The sequence below is a fragment of the Xiphias gladius genome, chromosome 21 (assembly GCF_016859285.1).
Source record: "Xiphias gladius isolate SHS-SW01 ecotype Sanya breed wild chromosome 21, ASM1685928v1, whole genome shotgun sequence".
Classification (NCBI taxonomy): domain Eukaryota; kingdom Metazoa; phylum Chordata; class Actinopteri; order Istiophoriformes; family Xiphiidae; genus Xiphias; species Xiphias gladius.
Genome location: NC_053420.1, coordinates 8,919,320 through 8,933,942, shown reverse-complemented (window position 1 = coordinate 8,933,942; position 14,623 = coordinate 8,919,320). Strand labels below are relative to the sequence as shown.

Genomic DNA, 14,623 nt, shown 5'->3' with positions numbered 1-14,623 from the left:
ACTCCGCTTCGGGCATGTGTTAATTTAGCAAGCAACTTGTTGAAGCCTTAAATAAACAGGGTGAAGAGTTAGACTTTGTTTTTTAAAAAAAATGGTACTCACTGCCAGTGCTCCAGCCTCCCTCCTGAATATTATCAGCAGACTTATGGTACAGTTTGAAAAAATGTATATGTAGGTATTAAGATGAAATACTATGTTTTAAATGATCTCTTCACAGGCTTTAGAAACCAGCTAAAAGATGCACATACATCATTCCACCACAATTTCCACCACACCTCCAGTCCTCCATCCATTTGATTTACCTAAATATATACATTATTTTTCAAATGGAACCAAATTTCAGCCCTGGAATCTGAGAGGGAAGCATTTGTTCACCGAAACCGTTTGGTGGTTTGATTTTCATCGAAGGTAGCAGAGGAGTTTTACATGAAAACAACAGGTGTAATGTGACGCTGATGAGGATCACAACTGACTCATACGCACTTGTTTAACTGTTACATGAGTAGCAGCTCTCTCGCTCTGCATGAAAGGTCACATGCATCACTTTATGCCATTACTATATTTTGTTCTTGTAAAATTTGACCTAATGACTCTTCAGTTAAGAGGTCTTAACCTTCTCATTGGACACGGACTTAAAGTAGGAGTGGTTATGAACGAGCAATTAATGTTATTGTCATTATTACTTCGCAGTTCAACACATTCTAAGAAAATGTTGTTGACGTCAGGTGAGTCCCGTTTGACTTCTACTTTCGGTGCTGAGTGTGAATAACATTGTGCTTCTTTGCTTGTTTGAGTGACCCTACATGATAGTATTACTAATGTTGACAGCTTGCCTCTTTTACTTTCCCCCCTGGTACCTTAAAATACCTCATAGGATTTTGTGTATGATTTTGGATATTGCAATTGCTATTAATATCATAAGATTTATTGCTGTTTTATCTCTGCAAATTAATAATGCAAAAACAGCCATAACCAAAATGCTTGATTTTTGTGTGGAGCTTGTTTTGGATGAAAATGCCCTAATCACTATTGATCTCACAATTCTCTGAATTCGTTTATCGTGGCTGTCTACTGTAATACATGCATACCTAGTATTTTTAAGTGTTCAAACAGCATGTGCACTTTGAAAACCTGGATATCTTGGTTTCAAATTTTTACGTATTTCTCTAATCTTTAAATATGTTTGACTAAATAAGCTAAATATTGGGGGGAAAAAAACCTAAATTATTATTTATGAAGAGATTAACACTCAAAAACTAAAATAATCTGTGATCTTGTAAAACAGTCGTTCATAATAGGATTCAGATTGAAAAGATATCTTTTCAAGGCTTTTAAATAAATAGGAAAGTTTCTAAAAACTGAAATGCCTGACTTTGTTTCAGTGAGGACTTCTCTTTTTAACTTGGACCACAGTTTTACTAAATACTGAATGTTAAATATTTCACCTCATATTTTAACCATTTAGTCTACCCCTCATGTCCCACTTAAAATAAAACCTGTGGTCTTGGAAAGTAGGTGTTTTATTTTTAGTTGTACACATGCTCCAGCGTATGTTCAGAAAGGCTCTGGGCTCAAGCAGCGATCTTGGCTCTTATTGTGTCTTGAAAATGAACTATACAACACATACTGTAAAAGCAAAATAGCCTGCTACAGCAGACATTTTGGCAGGAGGCCCTTTACATCGACGAAAACCCGCTCCTCCCCCCTCCCACTGGATAGATTGCCATTTTAGCTGATTACATTTATAGTTTGATGCCTGGCTGAGGCTCTCATCTGTTTTAATGAAACCTGACTTGTGGGGGAGGGAACACTGTAGACAAAAAAACATAGATCCCGAACATCTGCTCCAGTCAGTGTCCTTGAGATTTCAAAGATTTGTGCTGCAGGCTGCATTAAACTAAACACATAGATTTAAAGCTTATAAATATGATGAATTAGTCTGAATTCCTAATAGGATGTTAGTATCCTAATTAAAAAGATTCTTGTGGCAATTATTTGCTCCTGTAGTATTTAGACAGTTTGTGTCAGGACTACTTCTGCTTCATTCTTCACTGCCGTTAACAGAATGATCAGTGATTGCGTGTGCGATTCCTTATCTGTCCATGCATGGCCAAACCCTGTGATGTTTTACTGTAATCTTTTCACATGTGCAGCACCACATCCTTTGGCATCATTAAAAGCTGACATTTTCTCGTATTAAAGAAGATGCCAGTGGAGTTCTTTGAAGTTTGAGAAAAAAAAAAGAAAAAAAAGGTACCGGAGTTGCTTTGCAGCAGACAAACAAATTATGCGTAACGTGTCAGTAGTACGTGACATGTCTGAGTGATTCAGCCACCCATCGCAGATGACTGCACCACTGACCACGTTCTCTTGAAATGGCATCTGGTAGCTTCTCAAATGTCCCTCACTGCATTTCTCCACACATCACTGACCGCAGCTGAGTGTTCAAGACAGTAAGTGGCTTCAGCTGTGTAACTCACACAAAACCAGGCCTGACGACAAGGCTCTTTGGTGTCAAATGAGAGCAAATGGTGCCATTCGAACGACCCAGTGGAACTGCCCATTGGTTCAATTGCTGTAAGAGGGCTGACAAGTTGATGCAAATATGTTGCGCAGAGCATGTGAGAAATGCTTCAGCCTCAGGAGGCAGTAAGTTTGAATCAGTCTGTGTTTATTCTCTTTTGCTTTTTAGTCCTTTTTGATTGATCGTGTTATGAAGCGTTATTGCATTGAAGATAATTGTTTTCTGCAAAAATAGATTTTGCATGTGCGGTGTGAAAAAGAAGTATAGGCAGGACAACTACAGCGCCAACAGTATCAACCACAACCCTGGGTATTTCTTTATGTAAAAAGAAAGCCTGCTTTCTGCCCAAGAAAAACCCACTCCCTCCATGCTACTCTCGTAATCTCAGGCTACATATCGATTTGATACCTCCAAAGTTAGTCATCAGCCGGCAACCTCACAGCTCTGACCTCACTGCTCGTATCCAGCTTCCTAGATCTAAAACCATGAAATTCAAACTGAGAAGCCTGCATGCCTTGCTAAAGCGATTTTCATGCACCAACAACACCAAATATGTGTGTCCACTATGTAACTCTATCCTGTACAGTGTTTAATGTACATCTTAATTATTAATATGGTAACGCAACTGAACAATTGAGCAACTGAAATTAGATAGCACATAAAGCTCTATTTACTGTAAGTCACTTTGATTCCTTTAAGTACAGCACATTCAGCTCTTTGTAAAGGAAAATAGAAGCATGTTTTTGATACACAAATGCAAGTTACAATTTTAGGTTTTTATCTGCAGCAATTTGTGCACAGGTGCACAAATTGCTGATGTCTTTCTGATGCAAATGGCGACGGTACGCATTGTGTTTTTCCTGATGTATGTTCGCAGGGGCTGACTTACAAGAAAGAGGCTGACTTCTTTCAATTTCTCCTGTCTGTTCAGTCCATTTTCTCATCCAGCCTTCGTTTTGAGGGACACCTACCTGCTCAAAGTCCTCAGTGCTCTCTGCTCTGTTCCCTTTCAGGCAGCAGTCTGGTCGCACTGTGCCTTCTTCTAATTTTTTCAAGGTAATAGATCCCTCCAGCAGTGTGCAAGTCAGTGCTTGATGCTCCTCTACTGCCTAGACCCAGTGACTGCCAAAAGCTGTTTAGGCTTTTTTGTATTTGTGGTGACTCCAAAGACATTGGAGGTTGAGTGGGCGGTGAAGCAGGGGGGCACCATGAAGGGTTGGTCAAAGAGCAGGTTAAATACCTCTCAAAGAATCATTTGTTCCCATAAACCGTGACACTTAAGAAGATGAAGTTTGTTTGTTCACAAGCCTGAAATCTAGAGATATCTGAGGTCACGAGCTCAACGCCTGATTAAGTTTGCTGTCTGCTAGTGTGCTGTAAATATTAACATGGTACTTTAACTCTTGAAGTTTAATGTCCTGATTAATAAATTGTTCTTGAATTATTCTTCACAGAAATAAAGAGGATAAGACTCAACCAAACCCATGGTGTTTTTGTTATTCCAAGGCACATTTTCAAAGGAGAATCATACTAAATACACATGGAGTACAGCATATCAGACAGACATGTGATTAATGATCCACCTGATTATTTCAGGCCACTTGGTGCAGTGCACTATTATTACAAACACTGGATGAAACCTGTAAAGAGAAAAAGGAAAGTTCATCGTCATCAAACCCATCCAAACAGTCTGATGGTTATTCTGTATTATGCTTTGAATAGAACCTAAAGATGGATACAGCGACATCTGAATCAAATTTCAAGACTGCAGCCCTTGAATCCTTTTGTGCCCTGTCTTTTATTACAGATTCTGGTGTTCCAGTTGCATGTCATGTTGAGAGTTTTTGTATTATTTTAAGGCACACTGTAAACGTTGCCAGCCGTTGTCTATAGAGGCTTAAATAAAGAGATTATGTGCAGGTGCATCACATTGTCCCCCCTCCCGCTGACGTTCGTGCCAAACACGAAGCAGCTGCTACAAGTTTATGTTCCTATGAACATCTGAAACCTGATCAAGAGTATCTGGCTAATAACTCCCAACAAAAACACCATTACCAGAAATACACATGCATAAAATGAAGTTAGGGAATAAAAGAACCAATTCACACCCAAATTTATGTATGAATGGAACATTAAGTAGTACGGTAAAGTTACAGTTCATATGGTTCTTATTTTTCTCAGCAATTAAAATTTCATTTCCAACAACATGTTTTCCGTTTAAATTTTACGTCTGTTTTAGGTTTTGGCAAAATAGCCGCAATTTATTTAGAACAAATTTCTATCTTAAAGAGACTTGTGTGACAGACCTCCCTGAAATGTGTTTTTTTTTTTTTTTTAACGCATGCCAGTCCTGCTGGCTGCCCAAACCTTTCTTGCCCCGACAGTAAAACCAGTGAACTTTGCCCCCCCAAACAACAACAACCATAAATCTGTCAGACTTAAAGAAATATGTCCTCAAGTATCGTTTTCTAACAGATGGTCATAGGTCTGTGACTATTTAAGTCTTCATATTCTATTTTCATACTGTAGACAGTATGTATCCTGTAGGTCATTTGCTTATATCAGTGCGGCTCTGCACTTTCTTTATTCTGCTTTGATCTTGATGATGTTTAGTTGCTCAAAACATCTCTTGTGGGATCTCAGAATGTAATAGAGCACTAGCTTACATGTATCTAGATGTCACACATCTAGAAACATGTTTCTAGATGTCATGTCATATTAGCACTTAATGCTTGAGCATAAATACATTTTCGCCAGCTACTTAAGTGGCTATACTGGTTCACTTGCATGGAATGATGACACCACGGGGATGTTCTGGTTTATAGGCCGGAGATTTCCCAGATGTCATCTGGTCAGGTCATGGTCTGGGAGGGGTTGATGAAGAGCATAAAAACTGTCCCACACTATATTTGGATGACTGTGATACGGCAATCCCCGAATGAACGTTTGTGTAAATAAGAGTTGATAATAATATCATAAGATACAGAGATGCCGAAAAATCATTTAGTGGATCGTGAGATTGACTTATCTGTTTTTAAAAAGATTCTTTACACTATATCATTATATATCACAGCTATTGACTATAGCATTGAACTATTCATGATTTTCTTTCTATATATATTGTAGCATTCTGGATTTGGCATATATGAATTTGCGGTGTCTTGTAAGCCCATGCAGGCCAAGCATAGACATACATGATATGACAATGTAAACTTCATTCATTCATTCATACAGCTGAATACACCTTTTAATAATTCTATGTCTGTATTTTCCTTATTGACTATTATTTTAATAAACTCTTCTTGTTTGATTACTCATATGATTTTATCTTAATGCAAGAAAGATGAAAAGAACAACTTTATGTGTAAGGGTTTTAAAAAAGATTGAAAAAAAACTGAAAGCATCAAAAATGTCAGTGTGTAATTACAGTTAGAACCAGCAACGAGTGCACTTTTACTTTAAATTCCTGCAAAAATTGATGTAACTCCCTAAATCTGGAACTCAGCCCTGCCTTATGATTTCTGCCAGTTCTCCTGGCCTTCTTCTTGAGATACTTACTGTCAGCAAATCTCATGCCAGGTCCGTTTCATCATCCTTGGTGGATGTTCTCATCACACTCTGGCTGCACAATCACAGGTCAAGTTCGTGTATTGATTCTGCATTGCATAATGAAAAATAACATGCTTGTCCAAGTTCTCCCTCTTATGCTGTTGCTTGCTTTCTCATACTCCTGCTGACTGTTTTGCAGACTAAAGCTTCCAGGTATAAGTATACAGTGATGACTTACTATTCTCCAAATTCCTTGACCTACATGCCAACAGGCTCCTTACAACTGTCTGCATCTGCTTCTACTGGTCTTTCTCATAATTCACATTCCTCCTCCTCTGGCTTCCCATTGCTTCCCTTTCACTTCATTTGCCATCCATATCTAACTATTTTTTAGCCTTCTCCCTCAAGCAATGTCCTATCTCACTCTTTCATTTTGATCCGTCATTGAAGTATTTTACTGTTTCGTTACTGCCAGACATAGGTAGCAGTATTTGGTATTTGTCTCTGAGGCATTATTTGATTTGTTAGTTTGTAACTTTTTGACATGAAACTGCTTTATAAGTTGCCAAATGTAATTGCTGTGTTTTGTTTTTTTGTTTTTGTTTTTAATGATGGTAAAATAAGGTATATTCTGCATTGCGAACTGCTAGTTTGCAAAGGTTAAATCTTCGCAGGCAAAAGCGCAGGCCATCAACTCTCCTCCTCAGGTGTCTGTGGCTGCACTATATTTATCTGGATAATTTTAATAGTGTCAGAATCAGAAAGACGTTTTTATCGACTGTGGATAATGTTTTGGAGCTTCAGGGAGTGCACCGTGTGATTGGGAAAGGTAATGCCCCCAATCCTTGTAAGAGGCGAGTGGCTGATGAGGCCACACCATGTGTCTGATTTATTGCTCTGCTAGTTTTGCTATGTTGATACACCCTGGTTGGAACTCAGCCCACAGCAGCATATATAAATAACAAGATATTTTTGATACCTTTGGTTGTTAAAGTCGTTGTATAAATGAATGGCTCTCTGAGTTTTGCTCTCTTTTCCGCCATGCATTTCCTGAGTTCATACCGAGTGCTGAATTTGTAGCTGTGCACAGGGCGCGTGCACAGTAAGTGTACTAAACGCCACGTTTTCTATTTCTCGCGCACACAAATGTCAAAAAAGTGACGTGTATTCGTATTCTATTTTCAAGTCCAACACTAACCGTCACATAAGAAAAAAATATGTTTTTATCTCTGGCTGCAGTATGCTGCTGACATTTGGCCTCTACCTGAACCTCTGAACCAGGATATTACAGTAAATGAAACCTTTTTACACTTTCCACCTCCTTAAAGCACAAACACATCCAACCAGTGAGCTAGTAGGGGCAGCTAAACTTCTGACTTTACCTCCAGAATAATTGCAGGCTTGCTTTTCACACTTCTCTGACTATAAAGTGGCGTTCGTCATGTCCCCGTCATGGACTCAACAGCGTGGAAAACTCAATTTTGGATGAATTATACTTTCAAAGGCATACTTTACTGAAAATGTAACAGGAGACATTGACCGAAGTCGTCCTCATAGAAAAATGCTTATCACGCCCAGAAAACCTTTGGTCTGATGAGAATCAAGTGAAAGCATTACCTCCACCTGACTGTCAATAAGACACAAACTCAGCAAGTCAGTGGGGCATGTTTCAGTTGGTGTTTCAATATCATAACTCTAAGAGTATTGAGCCTTAAATTGTGTTACCACTGTGATCAGTGGTGCAGTGGAGAACATGCTGTTCAGTCCTAGATAGATGTGAAATTACTGAGAGGACCCAGTTCAGTGAGATCTACAGATTTTGCGGCTGTTTTTTCTGACAGTGATGGAGGAAGTACTCAGATCCTCGGCTTAAGTAGAAGTGTAAAAGTAGGATCACTACAGCCTAAATGGTAAATTGACTGCAGTTATACAGGGCTTTTCTAGTCTTACTGATCACTCAAAGTGCTTTACACTACATGACACCACATTTACACTGCATTCATACAGCGCTTTTCTATACATACACACACACACACACACACACACTCACACTCACTCACTCATATCAGGGCTAATTTTGGGGTTCAGTATGTTGCCCAAGGACACTTCGACATGCGTGCTGGAGGAGCCGGGGATCGAACCGGCTAGTGTACGATCCGCTCTACCTCCTGAGCCACAGCCGACCCCACAGTTTCGAAGAGCTTGCAGTGGAGTGTAAAAATACCCCATTACTCAATTCAATAATATATTTTTTAAGTAAGAGTACAGACGTATTATCAGCAAATTGTAAGTAGTACATACTTACAACAAGTAAAAGTACATAAATGGCTGTTGTATTATTATATAAAATATTATTGTATTATTGTTCATAATGCGTAAACATGTAAGCAGCATTTTGAGCAGATTTTAACCACTATATATAGTGTTAGGTAGGTTTATCTTCAACAGTTGATCATATTTTAACATATGCTCATGTGTTTAGTGTAACTAGTGACTATAGCTGTCAGTGTAGTGGAGTAAAAAGTACAGTATTTCCCTTTGAATTGTAGTAGAGTAGAAGTTTAAAGTAGAAAATGGAAATACGTTCCTCCAAACTGTACTTAAGTACAGTAGCTGAGTAAATGTACTTACGTTTCAACACTGAAAACTGATGTACTTTTAACCTATAATAAATTACGTAGATATTCTCAATTTATTGCACGATTAAAATAAATAACTTTCTACTTTTTTCATACTGTGAATCTTTGTATTGTTCACCAACTTATGTGAATCTTCTACTCTAATGAGGAGACCAGTGTGTGCCGTAGAAACTGAATTCTCTCTGGCTGTATGGCCCATAGACCGCTTTGGAGTGGCACAGTTAACAGATGGTTGAACAGACGTGTGTAGTACTTTGATATGGGAGATGATATCGTCCTCATACCTGTTAATTGACAATTTAGCGGGAATGTGAAACGGTCACATCCTGGCAAGTCCCCAGCCCAGACTGGTGGCTGGTGTCAACCTGTCAACACAGCACATTGAGTTAAATTGGCTTTTCACAGGGTTCTGGGCTCAAAGATTAAACTCAATGTAGTCAAAATTAGGTATTCATTAGGTGGGCGTAAGAAAGGTTAGGTTAATTAGATATTCCTTAAAAGAGCAGTAGCTATGTTGAGTACACATATATACAAAGTACACATGCACTTTTAAGAGATTGATTCAGAGCTAAACAATGTACTTTATCAATTTAAATGTGGACGTTTATGCATTGTACATAACGACAGCATTGATTAACCTGGCAAGTGTTTTGAACCTGATTGACTCACTGACAGTGGAAATGGATATGGGTCAGCTCAGCCTGCTCTTCTGACGTGCCAGGATTGCATCCTACATTTGGGAAATATTCCAGTCAGTATGGCCGCATCCATCACAAACACTAAAGCTGTTGAACTGTTAGAATGATGTGATACCTCAGTTATTTTGTTCATCCATGAGTATCTTCAGTTGATACTGCTTCTTTGAACGACGTTGGCTGGTACAGGTAGATGCTAAGCTGACCGATTTTGCTAAGTTTTGGGTGTTTTTGTAGCAGGCGACAAGATTTTAGAACCGTGTTTGGTTGAGATTCTTTGGGGTCGCCCAACTTGCTTGAGTCATGATCAGAGGCTCTTTTAGCTTCGAAAGAGTTAGGGGTCGAGGTTAGTGCGACCTCCCTGGAATTCTCCGTTCATCATGTGGTTCGGCTGTTGATGGGGGGGTTTGGGATAAGTGAGATGTCTCTATTTCCAGTCAAGGAACGATCTGCCCCATTTCTTTACACCATTATCCTAAAAGAGAACTCCGGGGATTTTTTCCCCCCATATGCCATTTCCATCTCCTTATTTCTCACACCTTGCTTGGTCGCTTTTACTGTCTGATCCACTGACATTCAACTGTCCCCTCGCCTGTCTCTCCCCTTGACCATGGTGATAAACCCATAGCTGTTGCTGTCATGCAACACTCAGAACACTCGTAAAGGCGCCACCTGTTGCTGGTGCATGCCGGGACGCTTAACTTGGAATACTGCAAACTTGGCACTACTCAGTCATTTACTCCCCCACCCTAGTATCTTTTTACAGGAGACGTGTCTAATTAATGCTGTTCAATCCACTGCTAACAAATGATAGAAATAATTTAGAAAACCAGGAAGACGGTGGCTCACTGCTGGGAAGTTTAGGATCAACACAGTGTATGTCCTACTTGTGTATCTCCCAAGTGGTGCAGTTAATCCTAGTGCTATACTATAGATTGTATTCAAATCTCAAATAACAACAATTCATAAAATCTGCCAGCTAATATTACTCAACAAGTCTCACAAAATAATCAAAGCATTTGTTGTTTCAGATGCCTTATACAACCTTTGTTTACTTCTATTTGACAAGGACATCTTGGAGCTGTGTCAAATATGATTTGACACGGTCAGGAACAAAGGCGGAAGCAGCGTGACATTGGTTTTAGCATCGCAAAACCACATAGGGAGGCCACTGTGTTTCCTGTTTAACGCGTTGGCTAATTTTGACGGTGACTCCAACCTTGACCTCAACCAAGTAGGTTGAGTTTCTTTTAACCATTTACATTTACATTTACTCATTTGGCAGACCAAAGCGACTTACATGTGATGGTCAACACTAAAGCTTCGGTACGGTAGGAGACGTTGAAGTAAAGGCTAAGTGCAAGATCCATTCAAAAGATAAAGTGCAAGGAGATCAGGAAAGAAGTGCACATAAAGTGTCCAGTAAGTGCTAGTTAGGCATGTTGGGGTATTAGAGGTTTTAGGAGAGGAGGTGCTCTTGAAAAGGATGAGTCTTCAAGAGTTTCTTGAGGATAAAAGAGAGCCCACCCGGCTCTGATAACATTTCGTAGCTTGTTCAGCTATGAGGGAAAAGAAACACAATGTCAGTACAAGAAATGATCACTTGCACATCTTGAGGACCAAAGATGAGATCAATAGTTTGGCAGCTTAAATTGATGTAACTGTTACTTTGTTGCCTGTATGCTTGAAGAAAACAAACAATGTAAATCCCTGACGCTTCTGCTCCCCCCCCATTTGGTCCACCCAGTCTTCATTATATATGGAAACAGCTCTCTCTTAGAGGCTGTACTGATGTTGTTGTAGTGATTTAGTTGTATAATGTTTTAGATGCTCAGCAGGCTCAGTGAACCAAACGTGAATACACATGATTAGATTCTGCTAAATTTGTTTACAGAAGCTTTTTGCAAAGGGGAAACATGTTTTTGAAAATGAGTTAGGGGCTGAATTTATATTTCACAGCTGCTGCGAAGTAATTATAATTATCTTAAGTAATTTTCTAAGAAGAAAATTTGTTTGCAAATTACAGGAGATATAAAATGGCTCTCACAGTTTTGTTCCCATGTTCTTTTTCTGTCACAATTGGCAGTTTTACAACGTGCAACTGATCTAAAATACTGTACTAAAGTGTAATTGCATGTGAAATCTTAAACTTCAGATCTTCAAAGCAGCCTTAATTGCAAGCGCAGTTCCCCAGCCTCCATGATAATTGCAGTACATTTTGTTGTCATTACTGTATATCTGGGATCCACTGACACATTAAAGCTAGTCATACAAGCCTTTCCAGTGAAAAGCTAACATCCTACTGTTTATTAATGCCCAAACGGTCTTTGACAATTAATCACACAGCTGTAATGTAATATGCTAGAGATCCTGTAGCTTGTGACCACTACCATAAGAAGTCCATGAGAATCCTGTTACACCCTGGCCATGTTACCGGAAAATGAACACTGTTAAAGGCTTCCTGTGGGTGATGACAAACGGTCTTGATGCTGTGAAAAGGATTATCATCTGTAATAGAGTGCATGATGTCAGGGGGCATGTTTGTTATAAAACATTGTAAACTTTGGACAAGAATTAAAAAGAAATCTTATTAACTATCTTTTCCAGGTTTTCAGGGGTATCACACTGTCTTCATGAGCTTTCAACTGCTTCTCACAATCGTCATCGGTGGATGGAGTTTGCTGAGGAAAATTGATCCTCTCATGAAGACCACGAGAAGCAGTTGAAAGCTCCAGAAAATATGGATCTTGAATTACGATTTTTTTTTTTTTCTTTTCTAAGGTCAAAAATTTACTTTAAAGCCCGGCATTGTTTTAAAAAATGAATGAATATTGAGAAGCCAATAGTTAAATTATGTGTAAAATGTACACAGACATCAATTCAAATCTGGACACTTCATCATGGTACTGTTAGACCTGTTAGACAAGATCCACAAATTTTAATCCTAATATTAACCTTTTTTTGCAGCTATTGGAACTAATTAGCCCACATGCTATAATTATTGTTTGCTTTTTAAAAAAAATTGTTTTTACCCCACTGACCTGTGATTTTTAAACAATCAGTTATCGAGTGACTAATCATTCGGCATCATGATGATTTTTCCTCATCAGCTGGAATAGCCCGAGTGTCACCAGTTTCCCCCTGTCCTACACTGCCCATGAGATGATGGATGATTCACTGGTCCAAAGCGTCTGACCCGTTTCCACCTGATTCCTCTGCAACAGTAAACAGAGGCACCTTTCGACATTTGAGCTGCCAGCACACTCTCACATGTGCACCCTCCATTTTTCTGAAGCTCCAGTATTTCTTTAAGATGCTGCAACAGTGTTTCCAGTCTGCCACTGAGTTAAAGTGATTATTCTCAACGTTTTCCTTTAAAGAAATGGACTGTCAACTATTTTCAGGTGCAAGATGGCATCCAGTCCAGCTCATGAAAGCTTTCACATGTACTGCTCAACAGCCTGTACTGTTGAGTGTCATGGAAGATCCTCTTTCACACAGGAAGTTTAGATGTAAGTTTCTGCAAGGCATTAGTAGCCAGAACAGCTGAACAGACAAAGAAAAGAGTGCCACCTACAGAATCCCAGACTTGTTCCCTTTTCTTTTCTCACGGACTTAATTTGGAAGAAAGACAGACAAATATATAGATAAGTTGACAGATAGATAAAGATAAAGCAGATAAAAAAAACCTGAAGAAAAGATAGAGAAAACAAATGCTGTATTTTCTAAGGACTCAATCCTCCTCTTAATTTTGTACGATCGGCTGGAAGTTTAATGCCATATCTTAATTAAGGCAGCGGTACTGCTATTGATATCAGCACTGATTACCTTCAAAAGTGTTTTTGAACTTGAGTCTCTCACTAACAGTGATCTGGCTGTGGATGTTGGTCAGCACATCCTGGTGGGTCAGGAGGAATTGAAGATGACCTTTCGTGACTTGTCAGGATTAACTCCTACGATCGGGGAAACATTCATCCATCACATACTTACAATCACAGCGATCATAGCTGTTGAAGTGGTTGAATGAAGTGGCATTTCATACTGTACTCATTCGTGGTTAATTCATGAAAGCAAAAGATTTCAATCCTGATGTTAAGAAAGTGGATTATTGCTTTTATCATGAGCAAACTCAGTCACTTGAATCTGCGGAGTTACAATCTATCAGCACCAGATGAGGGCCAGAGGCATGTTTTGGTGTCTGTGGCCTGTGTGTGACCAGCAGGGTTTAAAATAGTTCCTGGGAAACTGATCGTCTGTGCTGAGCAGCAGTGAAAACCACATAGATCAGATTTCTACTCAGTGTTAGAATGAGCACAAGACATAAAGGTCCTTATGAAACAACACCGTGGACTCCCTGTTGAAGCTGAATCGTTTAAGCTGATAAATTTCAGTTCCATCCAATGAAGATCTTACTCCATACAGAGTGATAGTATTGACTCGATTCCTTGACGTGTACTGCATAATATTATATTGTGTCTGGGGTTGCCACTAGATGTCATTGTTACACTTTATTGTGTTACACCGCCCCCTCTGAGGACAGGCCTCCTTCATAGCAGGGGACGAGCTTAACATAATAAAAAATATAAAGATGTGGAGTCACATGGAGCTGGTCAGACACTGGTCAGAATTTATAGACCCTGAATTGCGGTTGGGTTTTCAGACTGGGCTCCCATTGTGTTGATGCATTTGGTGTGACCATGAAGTATTGATCGCATTATGAAATTCACTGAGATGATAAGTGCTGTCTTTGAATATGTATATTTAATAAACAAAAGAGCTCCATTTCTTAATGGCCATCCATTTCTTAGCAGGCAAACAGTAGTGTATTGAAGGCAGAGGTAGAAATCGGATTGCAGTACCAAAGGGAAAGTATTTTTTTCTTACTGTTCCAAGCCTTCATCGAAGGAAACCAACACAATAGCTTTTCTTTTTTATGTTACCCTAACCATTTCTCATGCGAATAACATACTGGAGGTGGCATTGGCAATGACAATTTATGAATTTTGTTTGTGTAAAATGAAAATATGGTGATTACCTGCTGTCACACAGAGCTATTTTTTTCTTCATGATGAAAATAAATTACTAGCCACGGGGTTTCTAAGCTATATTTGACTAGACAGGATAAAACCTTAAATTGCAGATATATAAGTCTATTATTTGTGTTTTAAAATTTTGTGTACAGATCTATTGACGATGTGTCCATTAGAAACACCCTT

The 14,623-nt window shown here is 39.1% G+C and overlaps 1 long non-coding RNA gene across 1 annotated transcript; it reads left to right on the top strand.

Moving 5' to 3' along the window:
- Window positions 1–2,539: 2,539 nt before the first annotated feature.
- On the top strand, window positions 2,540–4,195 carry LOC120783364. The gene is made up of 3 exons (XR_005706331.1): window positions 2,540–2,649; window positions 3,402–3,580; window positions 3,979–4,195. It is a non-coding gene; the product is annotated as an uncharacterized LOC120783364 (long non-coding RNA).
- The last annotated feature ends 10,428 nt before the right edge of the window (window positions 4,196–14,623 follow it).